The following is a 20,244-nucleotide window of genomic DNA, read 5'->3' as shown; positions in this document are numbered from 1 at the left end:
AGCTGCTGGTAAGAAGCTTAATGCTGCTGCATAAAAGGAATTTCACTCGTAGCGCAAGGAAAATTCACTTCCACTATGAACCTGCCTTGTTCTCTGTGGATCCTTTTGCTGTCATTGTTAAATGCCAGGATTGAAGTCAGGTGGTATGATAGTACCACTTTATATCAGCAGTATTGTATGAAGCCTAGGGAACCGAAGGCTGTTGAGGGTCCTGTGCAGGTTCATGGCTGTGCCAGAGTGAGAGCGTCTGGCTTCTCAGGGCAGCTCTCACTGCTGTCCCATGCAGTATTAGCCTTCCAGGGACCACAATTATTCAAGGGCAAGAGTTCATCCTCTGCTAAAGGTGTTATATAAGCTAGAAACTCATCTCTTCACAGTTTTGCTGGTAGAATTGTTCCATTGTCGTTGCTGTTCTGATACAAGTCTTCAATTTGATGTACACATGTATATTTGACACTTGCTTTTTGTTCTTCTTAAAATAAATCGCCAACTCATCCACCCACTTCTGATATGTTACCTGAATTTAAATAGAGAAGTGCTGGTAATTCTAGTTGCTGCCTATTCAGCACAACTCATCGTTTGATGGCATTTTCCATCACTAATCACAAAAGCTAATTGTTTTATCACCACAAGAATTGTGTTAGCTCTGTTGACCAACGAAGGCCATAACCCTTGGCTGCAGCAGCTGCTGGAATGAATGATGAGACTATTGGTGTGCATCACGTAGCAAGTTTGAGAGCTTTCATTGCCTCCCACCTTTCTTTTCCAGATGTCAGGTGTTAGTGAAATGTGCCAGGGTTTCAGACTAGTAATCACATCAATTTGAACAGAGAACAAGCTGTCATAATCCACTGTACTAATGAAAATTATGATGACACCACAACAGATATTCTTGCCAACCTAATCATCTCACACCACCATGGCATAAAGTTATTTAAAGATTAATGTTCTTAGTAGCAAATACAAGCTTAGGAACAATTTCTGCAAGTGATTAAACACCACAGCAAAGTGGAGTTGTATGGAGAATTTATTAGTTGTTTAGTAAGCAAGCATTCCTCTAAACATCACTGTTATTTCTATTGTATTAGAGAAAAATTCAACAAAGCATGATAGAATAAAAGGGAAGGCCAGAAAAGTGCTGGGAATTCACTGTGGCTGCCACTCAGCATTTCACTAGGAGATATGTAAATGGGAATGTATACTTGGACGCATACCCAATTACCTCATTGAGGATTATGAAGTTTGAAAATGTACTGGAAGGAAAAGGATTAGAGAAACCTTCTGAGGAAGAGGACATGATCCAGACTTTCTGTGGTGTGCAAGCTGAGGACCTGTGCAAAGGTAAAAGGGCAGAAGTTCTTGGTCTCCCTATCCCTGACATTCAGCCATCACCACATGCAATAAATGCATATATTTACTTCATCATCTTCCAGGGAGAGTGTATAGAACAAAGAATCCACAAAGGTTTATCGGGGGAATAAAGAGCATGAATTCAGATTAGTTTTAGGCAGCTGTAAGAACTAGTTTGTGCAATTTGATCTACTTCAAACTCTATCCCCAGCGGTGACTCATGAAACAGAATGTCAAACTATAGTAAATTCAAGGAATAGATACAGCATTAAAAGACTGAAGGAAAGCCAAAATGAATGTGAAAGTGGGCAGTCAAAAGGAAAAAGAACAGGGTGGCTGGTGAGAGGATGGAGGGAGAACAAAGGGAATCTGAGGCAAGGAGATGAACTGGGAACATGACAATAAGTTAGATTCAACAGAAATCTTCTCATATTTCATTATGTATTCTCTATTAGCTTATTTGAAAGTAATGTTTCTCAGAAGAAATTTGAAAAAGTATTTTGAAGGAGGAATGGGAGCTTCAGGCGGGCAACGGGAGAAATCTGTTCAGATCAGTTTCTTCCTGGCTTGTAGACAAGATCAGGGGAATAAACACTTGAAAAGTAGTACATTACAACTTGCACTTTCCAGTCAGCTAAACATCTATTTTCTATGTTTCTGTGCTGTACAGAAATAAAACATCTCACATCACATTGCAAGTACTTTATCTAGAGAAGGGGTGACCCATGGTCTTGCAAAGGGGCTCTGACAGCACTTATTGGCAGCTTACTGCTAACAGCCCTGCAAATACTCTGAGATGTTTGCAGTCAGCCTATGTGCTCTGGGAAGAAATCTAGTCTGATTTCTGAAGGAAATTAGGTGTTTGCAATCAGCAGAGATTTTTCTCCCTGTGCTTGTCCCTGGCCACCTTCTAATCAAGTGTGACAGCATGGATTTCCATCAGCCAAATTTCACCAGACTATGGGACTTTGTGATGTGTATAGCAAGGAAGACCTGCAAGTCCCAAGGGCACAGCAAATGTAGTTAGGAGCATAACTCTGAAGATATCTCAACCCTCAGCTCTGCAGAGATTTCTGCAGATCCCTCACACAGAGATGCTCCAAATTTCACTTCACAGTCACTTACTTGTTAATTGCTCCTTAGATCCAGGAAACCTGTGTGTAACCAGCAGTGTAGTAGGGATCTGTGTGTTACCCAGAGCAATTGAAACAGCTGCTGCTGGTTTTAAACATTAGCCAAATCCATGCAGATTCAGCACAGTTTTCTCTGCCTTGCATCCACTGGTACGTCCAGGTCCAGGATGCTGATGGTGGCTCTTCTCAGCATTATTTTGAGTCCAAGATGTCTCTCCAAGTAGCAGAAAAATACACAAAGGCAGCTTTGGTGACTTCAGACCTGCTCAGCTGCGTGCTTTTCAAGTGGCTTGTGGGTACTGAAGGACTGTCAGCATGGACATGATAAGCTAAGCGTCTGTATTTATAATGCACAAGGGCTCTTGTAACTGCACAACATACTAAAGCATTTACTGTATATTTCTCTCTATTGATCCAGAATCACTTTATTTCCTTTCCTGGGATTTTATGCCTCTCTTTCAGTCAAGGCAAAAAGAATATATCTTTCCTGTGCAAGAAGGCATTAAATTGTCTGTAAAGTCATTTCACTCACACTAGAGTCTCCAGGAAATTGCATGTGTGCGCCTGGAGTCAGCACTCACAAAGGTGCTAAAGGAGCAGTGGCAGCACAGAGCTGTGCTGCACTTTCTGGGGGAGAGGCAGAGCTCCAGCTTCTCACCTGAACTGCTGTCTGTCTGGTCTGAGCTCCATTAGCCATAAGGAAAAGCTTACCAAGCTGCATGGAATATTTTGGAAGAAGTTAAGTGTCAGCACCTGCTTTATGAACTCTCTTGCATGCTGGGAATCTCCCTTCTGGGAAAATCCAAGGAATTAACCAAGAAAGAGGGGAAGGAAATGTTTTGATTTTGAAGAGAACAAGGGAAATGCAAGTTGGAGAAATCTTTCAGAAAAGCACTGGATATATGATAGTGCTCTTCAAGCCCTGTCTAGCATTTTAAATGTAGCTTGCAAGGTTAAAAAAAAAAAAAAAAAAAGAAAAGAAAAGAAAAGAAATAACCACACTGGGAGTGCTGAATCAGTACATTTTACATAGTCCTTTGCACTATGAAGTCTGGATGGTTCCCAAGAGTGAGCAGTCTGGAAATAAAAATGTGTCTGATCAATAAAATGAAATGACTTGAAGAAATCTGAGTTTAGTGCTCTGTAAGTCCTAATTGGCTTTGCAAGTATCAGAGGTAACCTTGCCCTTTGCAGCTTAGCTGTTACAGTGATGTGCAAGCTTGTTGCAAGATAACAGCAGGCAGGGGTGACCCTGGTGCTCCTGACAGCACAGAAGACACAGACCACCAGTGAAAACCACAGTGAGAAGGACCTGCAAGGTCACAATGTCCCTGTGGCACCTGATGAGTTGAGACTTTTGTACCCTGCCTAGGTCTTTCAGTATAACACTGACTCTCTCTACATCAGACGTTGGCTAATACCTATTTGTAGACCTGCATGCCAGCTGCTTCATTTTTTTTCCCCAAAGACATGAGACACAGACACACAAATCACTAACATGGGTGAGCTAATAAAAAGGCAAGTATAAGTATTCAAACAGTGTGAGCTATTTAAATACAGAAGTTAAACAAAATCTATCCCAACTGGCTTTCAACCCTCAGCCCCATGATCTAAAAATCAATTGATTTTTACTTACTGAATGCTAAAAACTCCAGAGGAGAGGCTTCTCTCTTCTCAGTAGTGTATGTGGGCAGAATAAACTTCAGAGGTTTTACAAGGGTTAGTTAACAGAGCCAGGCCAGCAGAGTACAGGCATCTCCTTCCACAAGACCTCTGGTCACCTCTGGTGTACAGACCTGCACTTTCAACAGTACCACTACAACATTTGCAGAGTAAAATTCGGAAGGAGTCAGGTTTGAATGTTATTTCCAGCAATGCCCAGCAGCACCCCCCAAAAGATATGTTTGGAATCACTGCCATAAGATCAACAGAAGCTCCCAGGAGGATTCCCCCATTCCCCTGGGCACAGCAAAGTGGATATGAGCTGGTGGGTGAGAATTGTCTCCTTGGACGCATGCGGCCATGCCACTGTTCAAGTCTGCATATTTAATTGCCTGTCTTTTGTAACCTGGCTCTGAAAACTCACTTTGAGCTGAAATGTGACATTACTCCCTTGTAAAGAGAAAATCACGGCCTTGTCCACTTAAAAATTCTGATTATACAAATCCAAAACGAGCTCTGCATGTCTAAACACTTTTAAATAAAACACTTGATGTTAGTGAGGAGTGAATGATGACAATTCAGGAAGAGAACGTGAGGGAGCAGCTTTGCAGTTGGCACTCTCCACTGCTCCAGGGAAAGCCATTGGGATGGCGAGTGCTGATGTGTCCCAGGGCCAGCCACCAAGCCAGACCCCTTTTACAGGGGGAAGACCTGAATAATATTTTTTTTCCACCTTCAAGTGAACTTGGTATTGAGCCACTCTTCTGATTAGACACAGCAGGCACTGCTTTGCAGGACATAATGGGTTCTCTACTAGCATCCAGCCCACCACACCACCAGGTCCTCACCACCAACCCATCCCAGGGTCTCCAGAGCTGTAAGCACAAAACAAAGGCTAGACTGACCCAGAAATGTGTTGCATCTAGGGACAGCTCATAGGGTTTCCTAAAAAGCATGCAAGATGTACATTTCATTTCCACAGGCAGGTCTCCCCAGAACCACTGCAAAGCTGCACTGACCTTCACACATCTCACTCCCATGGCTGTAAAACCACAGCCTTCAATCAAGTAGTTTCCACAATGGCTCTGCAACTCCTCAAAGAAGCTGGTTGGTGGAAACCTTAAGATTTTTATTTGATTTGGCAGCAAGTGGCCACAGCTGTGAGATTTGCTAAGCCTTGGGAGAACAGGAATGTCAGCAAAGGGATAGAGATCTCTTTTATTTGAAACCCAACCAAAAAAAAAGAAAAAAGAAACAAACCAAAAGTAAAGTTTTGTTTTTCTACAGCCCTTGAAATAAATCCTACAACAGCAAAAATATGATAACTAGCAACAGTGGTGCCTAGGGTGATATGCTACTGTATAATCTTATGATGTCATGGTAAATAACTAGTGTCACTTCCTTGTAATGTGCTTATTACTTTATCAGGATAAACATTAGAGAATACATCACATTTCTTTATGTTTTTCACCTCCTATTAAACTCTTGGCTGCTTCAGTGAGCCCTCTGCACACAGCTTGACTGCAAACTGGTGATCTGTAACTTTCTACAGTACAATATGATCATTTCTCAAGTCCTGTTCAACTCTACATGTAACTTTTCATGGGCAAAGATGGATGCCATGAGCAAAATACAGGCACAGGCAAAATTTATCTCAATTTATCCTGGACAGAAAAAGTAACCGAGGATACCTTGCTGAAAGCAAAATATACTGCTTGAATGAATTTACAATAAGTAATAAAATAGAGCAGGGAGAGACCATTTACTGTAGGGGAAGAAGGTAATATTTGATGTCAGTAATTCACTTTAAAATGATGCTATTAAGCAGGTATAAAGGTGATCATCACCTTTTTTTAGGCATTACAGTTATATTTATAAGCCAGTTGATATGTGACATCTAGAGTCACTTCTAATTTCTTCCAGAAAAAATTATATATGTTTTATGCCATTTACAATTCTGGTAGTTCTCACTGCAATAGTGGATGGCCAAGGCAAGTCCACATGTGAAGGAAAAGTCTACTGTCCTCAGGACTGGCTTATAATTACACAAAAGGAAAATGTCTTACATAATCCATAAAGGAGATGCTGAGGCCAGACCACAAATTAAATCAGCTCATCTGACATTAGTTCTCAGGCTGATGCACAGATGCATCTTCATCCCAACACTGCAGAAACTGAACAAGAAATGTTGTCACAGGCATTACAAGCCAGTGATGCCTAGCCAGTAGCATCCTGTTACAAAACCAAGTTACTTTAGCATAGATTTAAAAGGGAATAATTCTACATAATGAGGCATCTACAGACATCTCATATACATTGGCTCTTCGCAGCTTTGGTCTTGTTTTGGAGAAAGCACTTGGCTTGCCTTTTAGTTTCTCAGCCTATAAGCACTATCCAGCTTACTCTCCACTCCATTTGTCCTGAGAAGTCCCCATTCCTGGAGAGGTCATTTTGACCCGTTCCCCATATGTCTACTAGGAATTTCTGAATTCTTCTTTTTTGAATGTGGGCACTGGGAATTACACAGAATATCCTTGCACAACTGGAATAACACTACCCTGTCCCTACAGGGATAGGCAAGTGCAGAAATGCTGTGATCTTGCCAAATCTTCCTATATCCAGTAACGTCTGTAGAGCTGCAGCTCCTGAAGGCAGGTGGTTACCTGGGCTTCTCACTGTCTGCTTTGCTTCCTTGAAAAGCTCAGAGGAAAGCCTGGATATATGCACCCTGAAAACTCAAATCCTAGAAGGAAAAAAAAAAAAAAAAAAAAAAAAACCACACCCACACAGCAGCTATATTACTTTCTAAATCTCATGCCTTGTAAGTCAATATCATGATTTCAGAGCAGGAGGATGCCTTGAAGAATGAAATCCCCCTGAAATATAGATCAGCTGGAGGTAGCATTTATCCCACTTGATACTTATCATCATATTACTCCAACCCATATGCATACACAGATTTTAAATAGTCATTTTCAAACAATAACTGGGCTAATTAGAGTTCATTTCTGAATAAGGTTTTCCAAGGTAGCTCATTCTGTCAGCCACAGCTGGATCATGGCAGTGCAGCCAGCACATCATGGAGACACCCAGCACAAGTCTCCTGCTGCACCTCAGCTTTCACTGTTGTCAATATGCTACATTAGAGAAGGCTGAGCAGCATGTGCGGCCGATCCAGACTAGCAACATAAAAATCAGCAGTGTCACTGTTTCAGATGGGCTGGGGAAGGGTTTCTTTGGAAGAATCCCTGAATCCCTTGATGAAATGACCACTCTCTCATTATTTTCTGTATTTAAACCCATAGATTCTTTCCCATGCTCATCAAGAAGAGGTTAGGCTCTGGCCTTGCAGGGCAGAGAGGACTATTAACCTCCAGAGAAGGCATTCTAGTTGGTCATGGTTTCTGTAAGTCCATTATAAATATTGTTTTACAATTAAATTCTCCCCATCAAAGCAGAAGCATCCTTATTAGATTATTTAGAAAAACCCATAATTACCAGGGTTTAATTTATTAACATGATGGGCAGTTTAAACACTATCTTTGGAGATAATGAAATTGTACTAACTCTGAGATTGAAAAAGAGGGCATGAACACCATGGAAACTGTCACTGACAAAAGCCTGCAGAGATAGTTTGCCTGCCTGCCTGCCTGTTGAAAACACAAAGTGCATTCTCTTTCTTAATATAGAAGCAGGAGATACATCACTCATGCTGCATTGTGATGCTGATGGAGAACAAAGGACCAGTTTCAGGGTCCAGAAGCAGTTTCCTTTGGGTGCTGTGCCAGCTACCTACAGGACTCTGCCAGTGACATCCTGAAGCATTCTGGGAAAAGAAAGGCAGAATGGAGTCAACAGAAGCTCCAGAACTCACTGGAGGTAGCCAGTCTCTCCAAGCACTTTCCAGAAGTACATTTACTCCTTCAGAGGTCTTTTAGAATAATGGGGGGGGGGGGGGGGGGGGGGGGGGGGGGAAGAAAAGAAAAAAAAGTATCTGCTTCTGTCTTCCCTTCAAGTATAAGGAAATCCATCCCCCCGATCCCCACACCCCTCCCCTGTTCAGCAGCCCTGGGGATCCAGCCAAGCCTTTGACAGAGAAACAGAGACAAATACCTGCTGCCATCAGCAGTGACCCTTCACCAGCAGAGGAGTGGCTGCTAGTGGGGCAATCAGCGAGATTAATAAGGTGCATTTAGCTTTAGGGGCATAGCAGAAAGGTCTCAATGGCTTCTACAAGGTAGAAGAGGGTTTTCGAGGATGCTGGCATGCCCCAGCACTGGCACAGAGCACAGGGAGATATGCTGCCCCATAACACACCACAACACTTTGAAAAGGCAAAGAAAGACATGAAAGTCTTGTTTTCTGGTGACAGAAATACTTCTGTCTTTTAGCTCAGGAGCAGAAATGCTGCATTATAATTATTCATGATTCAGAGCTCTAGATAGCAGATTTGTGCAAAACAGGCTTCATGCCATTAGATACTTTAATGAGGAGGTCAGTGAATGTTGTGTTGAGGGATTTGGGATTTGTACATTAACTGGAGTGGCATGTGTTAGAAGGACATGTGAATTAATGACATTATTTATAACCCATCTCATTATCACACCCAGCTTGATGCCTCAGACAGCCACTAATTCTCTTAACCAATTTCTATTTCTGGATATAAAACTGCTTTGCTTCAGCTGTGATCCGTTAGAAGAATGCTGTTGTTGTTATTGTTTGTTTTTTAATGTAAAAAGCTTTTTTCAAAGAAAGGCTCTGTGACTGTGTGATGTGATGTAACTCCCCTGAGTCCGTCTCAGATACAAAAACGTCCATGTTGAGTCTGGTAAATGAACAATGAACAAATTTCATGCCTGATTCCCCTGCTTTGCCTTACTTTTGATCTTGAATATTAGATTGCTATAATTGTTTTCAGATCCTTCTCTGTATATTATCAATGTGTAAGTCACTATGGAAATACAAAATCCAAATACTGTCCCTTAGATTTTACAATAAATGTGTTCCTCCTTTTATTTCTGTCCCATTCTTTGACACAAATATAAGAAAACACTGATTGACAAATATTAAAACCTCAGATACGATTAGAGCCTTTTCCCCCACCATCCTGTCTTTCAGCTGAAAGAGGAAACTGAAACTTGTTCATTCCTATGTGGAAAATAAGTAAAAACACTTTATTATTTAAATGCACAACTATATATCTGCACATTTGTAAGGGTTTTTAAGGGCTTAGAAGCATAAGGAAGATCTGTAAGGAAACCAGACCACTTTCCTATACTTAGGCATCCAGTAGCAAAACCCACTCTTTCTGCTTGGTCCTGTCAAGAGAAATCAGTATTTGCAAGGTTTGCTGCTGGGGACAATAGCTCTGACCTGACTTCCGTTTCTTCCTCCAAGACCTGTACATGATAACTTCCTAAGAAAAGAAGAGCAAGTGCCTGTGCATTTGTTGTGGGCTAATTAATGCTCACCTATAAACCAGAGGGGATTTTTGCTCTTCTGAACTGATTGGGGATAGAGAGGAAAGAACATGCTTGCAGTGGAGAATGAGCAAGGCTGTGAGTAGAGAAAGCTGCTTGGTAGTGAATGATGCCTTTCTTTTTCTTTTTTTTTTTTTTTTTTTTTTTTTTTTTCTCTTGAGAAAATAAACACGGGGAATCAATTAGATCTGAATATAAATGAAAGTAATGTGATTTATCAGGCACCTAAATTGTTTTAGTGATGGGTATGGAAATGGATTCATTATGAGTGACAATAAAGACTAACAAAGATCCTTTTTCAGAGGTGTGGAGGAGTGGAAAGAGCCATAATCACAGCCATAATCTTCACCCTTTTGCTTTTCTCCAGGATGAAAGCTGAGCTACTCACTCACTGTGACCGCTAAGGTGAGCAGAAATGGAGGTGGGGGGGGGGTTACAGTCCCCTACAGCACCCCACATTCTGGTGGTGCCAAGTTAGCAGCAATGTGGCCAGGGCTTCCACAGTCCCTCTGTGTTCCCCAATATGCTCAGATCTGGGCTTGGTCTAAAGCAGAGGAGAGAGCTCCTATCTAGTGGGTGGGGAAGCCTTTTTTGGAAGCCTCTTCCCTGCAGCCTCTACACACAGGTGTTATGCTTAATTATAGCCTTCATTAGCTGGCAGATCTACTGCCTCACAGCTGATGTTCTATCCCTGCTGTAGCACTGGTAAGCAACTCTGTGCAAAGCTCTGCCTTGAAACCAGCACTGTTTGCCTGCATCTCAGGAGTATCATCTCCTTTATGCATACCTCCTTTGAGTCTACTCAAGAATAATCACATTATGTGTTGGGAGGGGGTAGGAGTCGATTCCCACCCCTTCTCTTGTCTTGAGACCACCAGGATAGATCATGGAGGAAGAAGATTTAACTATGTGTCATGATGTCCTTAGGCTAAAATGTCATGGACTAAGAGGACTCGACTCAAAACTGGGCAAAGAACAGCCTTTTGCAGGACCTTGAGAAAGCTTAGCTCCAAGCAAGCTGTTCCCACCAGCTTCCCCTGAACTGATCCATTGCTGTGAGCTAATCTGTCACATTAATTCATTGCAGCAGAACATGAATAGATTGCACTTCACCCTTGCTAAATAACAAGCATTTACTGGTGACTACATAGAGGGAAGCCTTTTATGTGCATTTGTACTCCTCCTCCTCCTCCCCAGCCAGACAGGCCAGGCAGTTTTCTTGCAGATGACTCAGTGTGCAGCCATGTGACTGTCTCCAGGAGTGTGGTATAATGAAGGATGGGATGATAACCATGGGTTTTGCTGCCTCTGATTGCAGAAGAGCCATTTGTGCTTTCTTGGGCCCCTGTGAGGTACAGCCTGAGACAGTCCATGGTGCAATAACCAGGATGAAAAAAGGTCTATCAGCTTTAAGAATAAAGAGCAGCCAACAGCCAGTAGTAAAGCCACAAGGAAGTGCCTTTTGTACAGAGTACCATTGATATTTTGGAAGAATTACCCCTCTTGAACAAGCTGAGTCATAGCTTTTTTCATCCTGATGCATGTCCATGCCTGATACCATTAAAGGCTTTTTCCATCTTCACCAAAGCCCAGCTTTGTAGGTTTCTCTCCTCAGGTTTTCCCCATGGTGCAGTTTCCTGTTAAACACCCACTGCAGAGATCAGATCTCTGTCTGCTTTGAAGCCCTCCAAAAGATAGACTTCTCACCCTTTCTGAAGCAGCAATTACCAGCAGAGACACTAATTAGCAAGCTGCTATCTCCAAGAGAGCAGAGAGAAACTCCAGGAGAGAGGTAATTTTACAGGACATAAAGGGCAGGTTTGTTAACAATAATTAAAGCACAAGCAAATACATAACAATATACCTAAAGGTCTGACTTTAGTGTATTGTGCAAGGAAAGCAAAGTTAATTATGAAGACAAAATCTCTCCCACTTCCCTCAGGTAAATGCTGGCAAGGAGAAGCTCTCATTCTTTGAAAAAGTCTCAACCACCGCTCACTGTTTCTGTTTACAACCTCTCTGCAGCTTTTCCACCCATAATTGTTTCCAGGCCCTGAAGTTGGAATTTTTAAAGCAATCCCTGTGTTTGTCTGGGACCTCACTTGTTTGCACACAGCTGTGTAATCCAGCCAGAATTATTTGTACCCATGCAAGTCACTCACTTCCAGTTCTTAGAAACCTATCTTTCCTCTTTTCCCATCAGGAGAAGGTCAAATACAGAATTATCCTTTGCCAAACTTAATACTTTTGGAATGAGGAGATTGCTATCTATAATTACAAAACATTTCAAGGACATTTTAACACTGACAGCCTGAGCCCTCTGTATGTTGGCTAGATTAACGTCTCTTATGATAAATCACCTTTCTCCCCACAAGCCACAGGACAAATGCACTAGGAGCCCATCACCCTGTTCTTCCATGGGCACGGTGGTCAGCATTCAGTTCCTGGGCAATCTCTCAGCATGCACATCCCCAAAGCAGCCACAGTCATTTACGTCTGTCCTGTCAGATGATATCTTGCCATCCCTGGCAAGACCTGCGTGGTCATCCTTGCTGTTTTCAAGATAAACAGATTATAGTCTAAGAGTTTAATCACAGGCAATAACGTCATCTTTATGTCAGTATATGCTGTTTTAGTTTTGTGCACTTGTAACAGTGAAGACATCTTCATCTAGAATTTAGGGTATTCTTCAGCCAGAGTATTCTGTCCTAATTATGATAGAAAAATTATCAATGGAAAATATTTCTACAGAGTTAGTGATAATTTTAGTGAGATGCTTACTAAAACACTTTCAAAACTATCACTGAAACATTTAACACCTAGTTTTCATTGACAGTATCTAGTTTCTGGTAAATAAAAAATATTATATAATTTAAGAAAGAATGATTTTTGTACAACCCTTAGTAAAATGTATTATGAATGTTTCTGAATGGTTCACCAGTGAAAACCTAACTCTTCCTGGGAAATTACCAAGTGTATAAAAAGAAAAAGAAAAAAAATACAAGCTAGAAGCAGTTGAATTTTCTGGTGAAGCGTCTCAGGGTTACCTGAGACGGATGCAAATCCTGCACAGATAAAGATGTCATATAAAAATAATGGGTCCCGATGCAGCTTGGCAGCTGTGTGCTTCTTCTCCATGGCACGAGTAAGTTTTGCCCACCCCAGGCAGTAGCTGCTGTCCTACATCTGCCCTGCTGACAGCCCAGGCAAGCATGGGGAAACCATTAATAAAATATCAGGTGGAATAACTGTCCCCAAGCAATGCTACTTATTGAAAAAAGCCAATAAGCAGTTCTCGGTCTCTCCTCTCTCCTTTCCTCTGACTTAAACAGAGATTTTCTAGTTCATGCATGAGGTTTCGGTGGAAGGTTGAACAGATAATTACCTCTATTATTTCCTCTGCATTATAAAGCATATTTAAAGGGCACTTAGTAAAAGTGGTCACAACCTAAATTAAAATGTAATGTGAAAAGATAATGTTTGGTAGGCTGTTTGGGAAAGCAGTATTACACAAGGGGGAGCACATGGCCTTTTCCTCCCCTGAGATTTGCACCAGGACTTTTCTGTTTGCTTGTTCTCAGTATCACAGTTTTTCTCTACTGCTTCCCTCCATTCCTACCAAGCAGCTATGCCTCTCCCAGCACCCATTTCAGAGCATTTCCCTGGCAGGAAGAAAGTCTGATCTCTTCTTCCTCAACTTGAAATTTCTCAATCTCAGGGGATAAAAACACCACAAGATTACAGAAGAGCTGAAGAAAACCAAAATAAAAATAAATTAAAACAATAGTAACAAAAACACATAAAACACATCACTATGTCCTATGCTATCACAGACAAAAAAGCCACAAAGAAGTCACCACAAACCTTTGAGTCTTGCACAACTTTGATTTGATTATAAATAAAACCTACTTAACATTACAACATTGGAAATGACGGGCTAAATCAAAACCAGAGAAGATGGGAAAAGCCAAACTTGCAAGGGGCAGCTGGCAGATTCCTGGAAAACTGTCACCTAAATGTGTTTCTTTTCCCCAAGGAGAGTCCAAGCTAGCATGAAACACCCTGACTAGTGTGAAACTGGCTTTAATAATTAAACCTGCAAAAAATGAAGATTAAAAATTTATTCTGAACTAAATGAAGCTATTATCAGAACAGTTTTTCCCCATTATACATTTATGATACATAATACACTAATACAGATGCCTTCTTTTGAGAACACCAAGACTCTTTGCCCCTCTGAGCTCCTTGGAGCTGAGGCATCCTTTTGGCAGCTCACACCTTTGCTGCTTGCTGCCTGGCCTCTCACTTGAGCACTGGTGAAGCAATGAGCACACACGACTTTGGTAATCCTTTAAACTATAACACCCTCACATTTCAATATGAAAATTAGTTTTCAGAACACTGTCTTTGAAAAAATGTTGAAATTTCATAATTATTTTTTCTCTTTTTTCATAGAGCTTGGAAAGCACAAAATTCCTTGAAAACAGCAGATTCTTTTGATCATTATAAATTATGGAATATTTAGCATAACCTAGGGGTTGTGCTAAAAAAAAAAGTTGCAGCATAAAGTCATCGGTCATTCCTCCTAAAGGAATCCAGAAAGAATTGGACATCTGTAAGGCTGAGGAGAAAATACTTCATAGTAACAGCTAAGAAAAAGAGAAAAACAGAAGTCCTACAATGTGTTGTATTACTTTTAACAGGGCTCCGCTGGTCAGAAAAAGCTCTCAGAGCTGGGGTGTAAATCCTCCTGCAGACACCCAGGGCGTGTCTTGCTCGCCCACATAGGAGCCTAGTGCCTTTCTCAGCAGAACGCTTTTCCATATTTGCACACCAGATCATGGCTCACTGGGTTATTTCCAATCCCTGTATATTTCAACTTATGAAGTCACAGCAATCATGGTAAGATCAGCCCCACACATTTGAAGTCCTTGCTAGAATCACTGAGTAACGACCAGCACTGAAAGGGGCCTCCAGCATTTAAATACAGTTAAGAGATGTCAGTGGTTCACTGATGAAATCGGTAGTTAAATTCTGGCAGCCCATCCAGGCTGGGAAGGGCTTGTTCTAGCTCCACATACCTCCAGCCCCGATTCAGCCTTCATTATTTTGAGTGTGATAGTGTGGCTACCTGGACCCAGTGGATTTTTGTATTTCTCCCTCTTCTGACAAGTTCTAGTAACATGCACTCATGGCTTTACTTAACACCATGAGTAGTTCTACCAGAAGATGAAAGTAGCTTCAAGTTTTAAAATGTTTTAAAAAATGAAGACTTTCTTTTAATACTATCCTTCAGTTAATGCATTTGCCAGTGCATATAAATTCAGGACAGTCTGCTTCCCTATAAAAGTTTGATGGAGTTCAGCTGGAAGGCTGACAAGACATTGAATTCCAAATTCAGGAAATGTTCAACTCTATGATGTGTTTATAATTAAATTTATTTCCCTTGAATGCAACTGAGTGTCTCCCTGGCTTATTGTGCAAGGCGGCTGTATGTTAAGGATTATGCCTGTGGAATCAAATAGGTTGACGACATGATTTAGGACCTATCTGGAATGATTAATTGAATTAAATATAGCTTACACAATTTGCCTTAATCCTCTGAGGACAGTCTGACCAAATTCACACCTTTCCTTTACTCTAGAAACCTTATTAAAAGAGAGAGAAGGAGGAAGAGTGATCTATATACTTGATTAGAAGCTTCGGATGTTCAATAAATTACTACTCTTTGTAGGGGAAAATCTAGAATATTTATGTTCTCACCCCCTGTCCTGACTAGTTCACCACTTTCTTTGCTTCTCCATAAATCAGCAGGATGGCTGCAGACTCAGTGAGGGCCCCCCAGTTAAAATGGCCTGATCCTTGCTGCAATGCCTGCATCACCCACAGGCAAAAAGGCAAAAGAAATTAGCTTTGTGCTTCTGGGATTTTTGTCCTGCTCTGCATAACAAATCCCTGCCATAGATTTGCCTTGTTGATGAGAGATAAGATGTGAGCCCAGCCCTGAGCTTGAAGTCAGGTAAAGCTCTGTTCCCCACAGGTTTCCCCACATAGGTGCACTACCAGGCCCATGTACAGAGCTAGAGAAGCTCTGCAAGTCCCTCAGGATGGCCAACTAAGCAACATTCAGCCCCTGTACCTTGTTAACAAGGATTTGGATCTTTGTCTCTTCCTTGAAGGAGGATGAAAATTTGGGATAAAAGATGCAGGCTGTCTCCACTCCAGAAAGGCATTTGGTGAGGGCTGGAGGCTTGGAAAAAATCGCCCATGTCAATGGTGCTGAGCAGGTGCTATAGCACTTATACACATGACACTGTCATTTTGCACATTAGCATTTTGCCTTCAAACTAATTAAAAAAAAAAAAAATAAAAAATAAATTAAATGTAATTTAAATTAAATGTAATTTAAGATAGGACAAAGGTTTTCTGTCATTAATACTTAAGGGGCTTCCAATTCAATGTGCATTATCCATAAGTTCTGACAAAGCTTTTCCAAAGGACCTTGGCATTTTCTAGGACTATACAGAGGCTCACAGCCAGCCCCTAGCTTCATCCTACCTTTACACATCAGGTTCATTTGGCTCCTGCTGGCTGTAAAATGGGGTAATAGTCTGGTGGAGTTAGGAGACCCTCGGGCTACCAGTTTACAACTCATAGGGCAGAGGGTCTGACAGACTGGCACTCTCACATCATCTGCCTGTGGAGCAGAAAGCAAAAGCAATACTACGATAATATTTTCAGAGCAAACCATCAAGAAGTATATACAGCTGTAGCAGCAGGGGCATGTTGGTATGCAGAAACTCGTTCTTCTGCTTGGAATTTGGCCAGGAAACAATATCTAACATCCCTACAGGGGTGGGAAATGGGACTTTAAATCTCAGAATCTTCAGCCAAGCAATTAGATGGACAATAAAATTCAACCTCCCTCCCAATAGGTAAACAAGGGCTTTTCGTTTGTAGATACCTGCATTTTGCTTTGTAATATCTTTTATTAAAGTAGAAATTAAATGTATTATCTCATCAGTTACAGTCTGAACACATCTTTAAACTGCATCATGCTTTATTAATTATATAATTACTGTAGCCTCAGATACATTATAGGCACATTTATAACTATCTTACAAAATGGCAAATGTGCCATAAGCAAATCTTACAGGCATAGCACCTTTTAAAACAGCAGCATCCTGTTTAGCAGTTGCAGTACCAATGCTTGAAAGTTTAGTGCCAATGTATCTCTGCTATATATTCTATTCAACACCTAAACATCTATGTGCAGAAAGTGATGTTCTGCAAGACCATGAATTATACAGCATTCATATGTAATTTGGCATCAAAATAAATGGCCCCCTTTTGCTTTCACCTCACAGTCAGGATGATCTGGCATGAAGACACTAGGTTTGTTCCAGATTTGTACAGCAAGCAGAATTTTGCCCATTGCTTCTGTAAGGCAGTTAAGTTTCCAGCATTGTATTTTTGTTCTGTGCCAACTAATTTGGGTACAACAGATTGAATTTAAAGGTCAAAAAGGCAAGAAAATTGACTGGCTGAAGAAGCTAAAATATTTTTTCAAAACTGATTTAAGAAAATTGAAACAGCTCAGTGAAGCCACAAAGCATTTTATGAAATCTGTATTTCAGAGTAAAATTGAATCTAGGTGCCAGCAACAGCCTATCATTGGCCTTAGCATGTTTTCCTCAAACCTGTGATTTCATCAAAAGCTACTCTTAGTTTGGCAATGCTGTTGACCAAGAAAAAAGAGTTAAACACCTGTACTTTAAAGTTCAGAAAAAAACATTCATCAGAAACAGGAAAAAACCATCCAAACAAACAAACAAAAACAAACAAACAAAAAAACAAACAACATTCAGGCCCTGACACAAACCCGTTTGAATATTGAATCTAGATCCATACTTCAGTTTCTATAAGGGTTTTTTCTCCAGAATTACAATATTATCAGTCTTGAATTCAAACAGATTGGAAAGAACAGTTTTCTGTTACTACAGCCCAACCATGAACATAGCATTTCTCAATAATACAATACTTCTCTTTCCATCAAGGCAAGGTGAGAGAACATTCATATTTCTATTAAAATAGAAATTCTGAAGAAAAAAAAAAAAAAAAAAAAGATTTTCTAACCTGTGGTGATACAAGTATAATTACTACCTCCACATTACAGGCAACAAAAGCAGAGTTTGGAGCAAATTTCCTTTTTGATGTGGCTTCCACAACAAGCCACGTGCCTTGACTAGGAGTCCCAGCAACACAAACAAGGTTTCTGAGGGACAGAAGAAGTGGGCTGTTGAGTCAGAGTAATGCCACTGCACGTGGGCTGGGTTAAGTAGTGCTTATTGATGTTTTGTGGCATACAAAACCATACATTTAGTTTAGAGTAAATGAGCTATTCCATTCACAAGGTGACAAGGCTCCAAGTATAAAAGCTGACTCCTAAACTGAGTTGTTCATCCTGGTGACTGAGAAAGAAGAATGGCAGCCAGTCCACAACTGTTTTTTTCTAAAAACAAATTACTGCATCAGCTCTGAAGTGCACATTGTTCCCCTATTGTCTCATGTGGGCATTCTCTCCATGTAGGATTAGAAAGATGCTCTCCCCATAACAATTCTCAAACGCTCACTCTTGGTTGAGCTGGACACTGCTGGCCCCCATGCAGCTCAGCACAATGATGATCCCCTCACCTTGCACAAGCCAAGTGAAGGTCCAGGTCCAAGGCCAAGTGTTCACCCTAGTGCTGAGAGACATGGTACCACCATACCACTCAGTCTTGGAGGTGTTATTTGCATGGAAAATTCCTCCTGGGTTCAGTCTTTCATGGCCCCTCTGCCCTGAACAGTCCCCTCAGGCTGAGGACTCTGTGTAGCACTCAGCTTTCAGATGCCCCTATGCTGAGCACGGTGCAGAAGCCCATGAGAGGAGAGAGCCATCAGAGTGCACTGGGCAACATGACGTGACCCTAGATGACAGATTTGCAGAATCACAGAAAACACCTCACAGGTCCAGCAAACATATTTTCTTGCCTCAGGCAGGATCAGCTGAGCCCCAGGCTGTGAGGTGTGTCTCATTTGTCCTTAATCACCTCCTCAGAGTATTCAAGTACTTTAGTATATTGTCCACTAGGAAATTTTGCCAGGTATCTGATGCTGCAGAGCAAACCTAGCATTTCATGCTTGACCTGCAGGTTGCTGCCTTCACTGCTGGTGCCACATGTGCTCCTTGAAAGCAGAAACAGACCCCACACCACCAGCATCCCCCTGCCAAATCTCTGACAGAAGGATGGCAGCTCTGTCAAGGACAGTAGAGGAAGATGAGGGGCTATGCAGCTTGAAAAAAATGCCCAAGAGCACAACATGCAAACAGTCACAGACAGGGCTATTTCTCATCTTGAGGTGGGGGAACTAAGAGTTAATTGCTAATCACTTTGTGAATTTGTATTTAACATGGATTTACGGAATGTCTGCTCACATGGCCATTTGTGCTAATGCAATCTAAAAATGCTGTTTTACTAGCACTACTAGCAAGAGCCATGCAATACCACCGCTGCACATTCATGCACCAGATGCTAGCACGTCATCCATCCATTTCATCACCCACACAAGCATCCATGCCAGGCAGGATTGCCAGGCCAGAATAATGCCAGACTTTGCTGGCCATCTGCTAACCTGTTCCACAGTCCCACAGTTAATCTGTTCTGTGTGAATCTCACTTATATTGAAGCCTTGCAGCTGAGGGTTTTTCTGCAGTTTGGTAGTATATACACATCTGCTCTTGTTCAAACAGCCACAACACAGGTGGAGAGCAAGGAAATTTTACACCTAACAGAAAATAAATAAATAAATAAATAAATAAAATCTGGCTTTAATGGCAGTTCAATAAATGTTATTCAGAAAAAGACCACCTAGGTCTTACAGACACACTGGAAAATTCTCTTACAGAGAAAGCAAACATACTTGGGGTTCTTTACTTCCTATTATCACATGAGGACAGAATGAAACCTGCTATATGTGGATGAAAGTAGTCCTAGATGTACTGGACACATAAGCATCTATATTGAGCTTATTTGTTTGGGGCAACCCTTTTGCAGGTTATGTTCACAAGATGCAGGTAATTTTATTTATTTATTTAAAATCAAGGACAACCTTGGATACATCCATGTATAGTTGTTGAACACCAGCACATGCTGCTAAAACATACCACTGAACAGAAGGAATGCGTCAAAAAAGACTAAGAATAACAGTGCTCCTTCCCTGAGTATTTTTATTGCATTTAAAGCCTCATTCATTTGAAAGCTGCTTACTAGACATGTTTTAAATGATGCACCCTGGGGCACTTCACAGGCCTTGGTGCTGGTATCAACCACATGCACATCCCCACATTGAGCCTGCATATGTATCAGCACTCCCAGTGTCAAAGGATAAAGACTTTATAAAGTCTTCATGCATTATTTTTTTTTAATTTTTATTTTTTAGTGACTGGCCATAGACTAAAATTGTTACAGAAGTTTCTAACGTCAAGCACAGAGAAGACTAGGGTATGAAGCCTCCCCCAGAGTGGAGGCTTTCCTGAGGAAGGGTACGTGACAGGATACAAGTGACAGACTCAGTAT

The sequence above is a fragment of the Aythya fuligula genome, chromosome 13, assembly GCF_009819795.1.
Source record: "Aythya fuligula isolate bAytFul2 chromosome 13, bAytFul2.pri, whole genome shotgun sequence".
Taxonomy (NCBI): Eukaryota; Metazoa; Chordata; class Aves; order Anseriformes; family Anatidae; genus Aythya; species Aythya fuligula.
The sequence above is the reverse complement of the archived record's forward strand: the minus strand, read 5'-3'. Positions refer to the sequence as shown.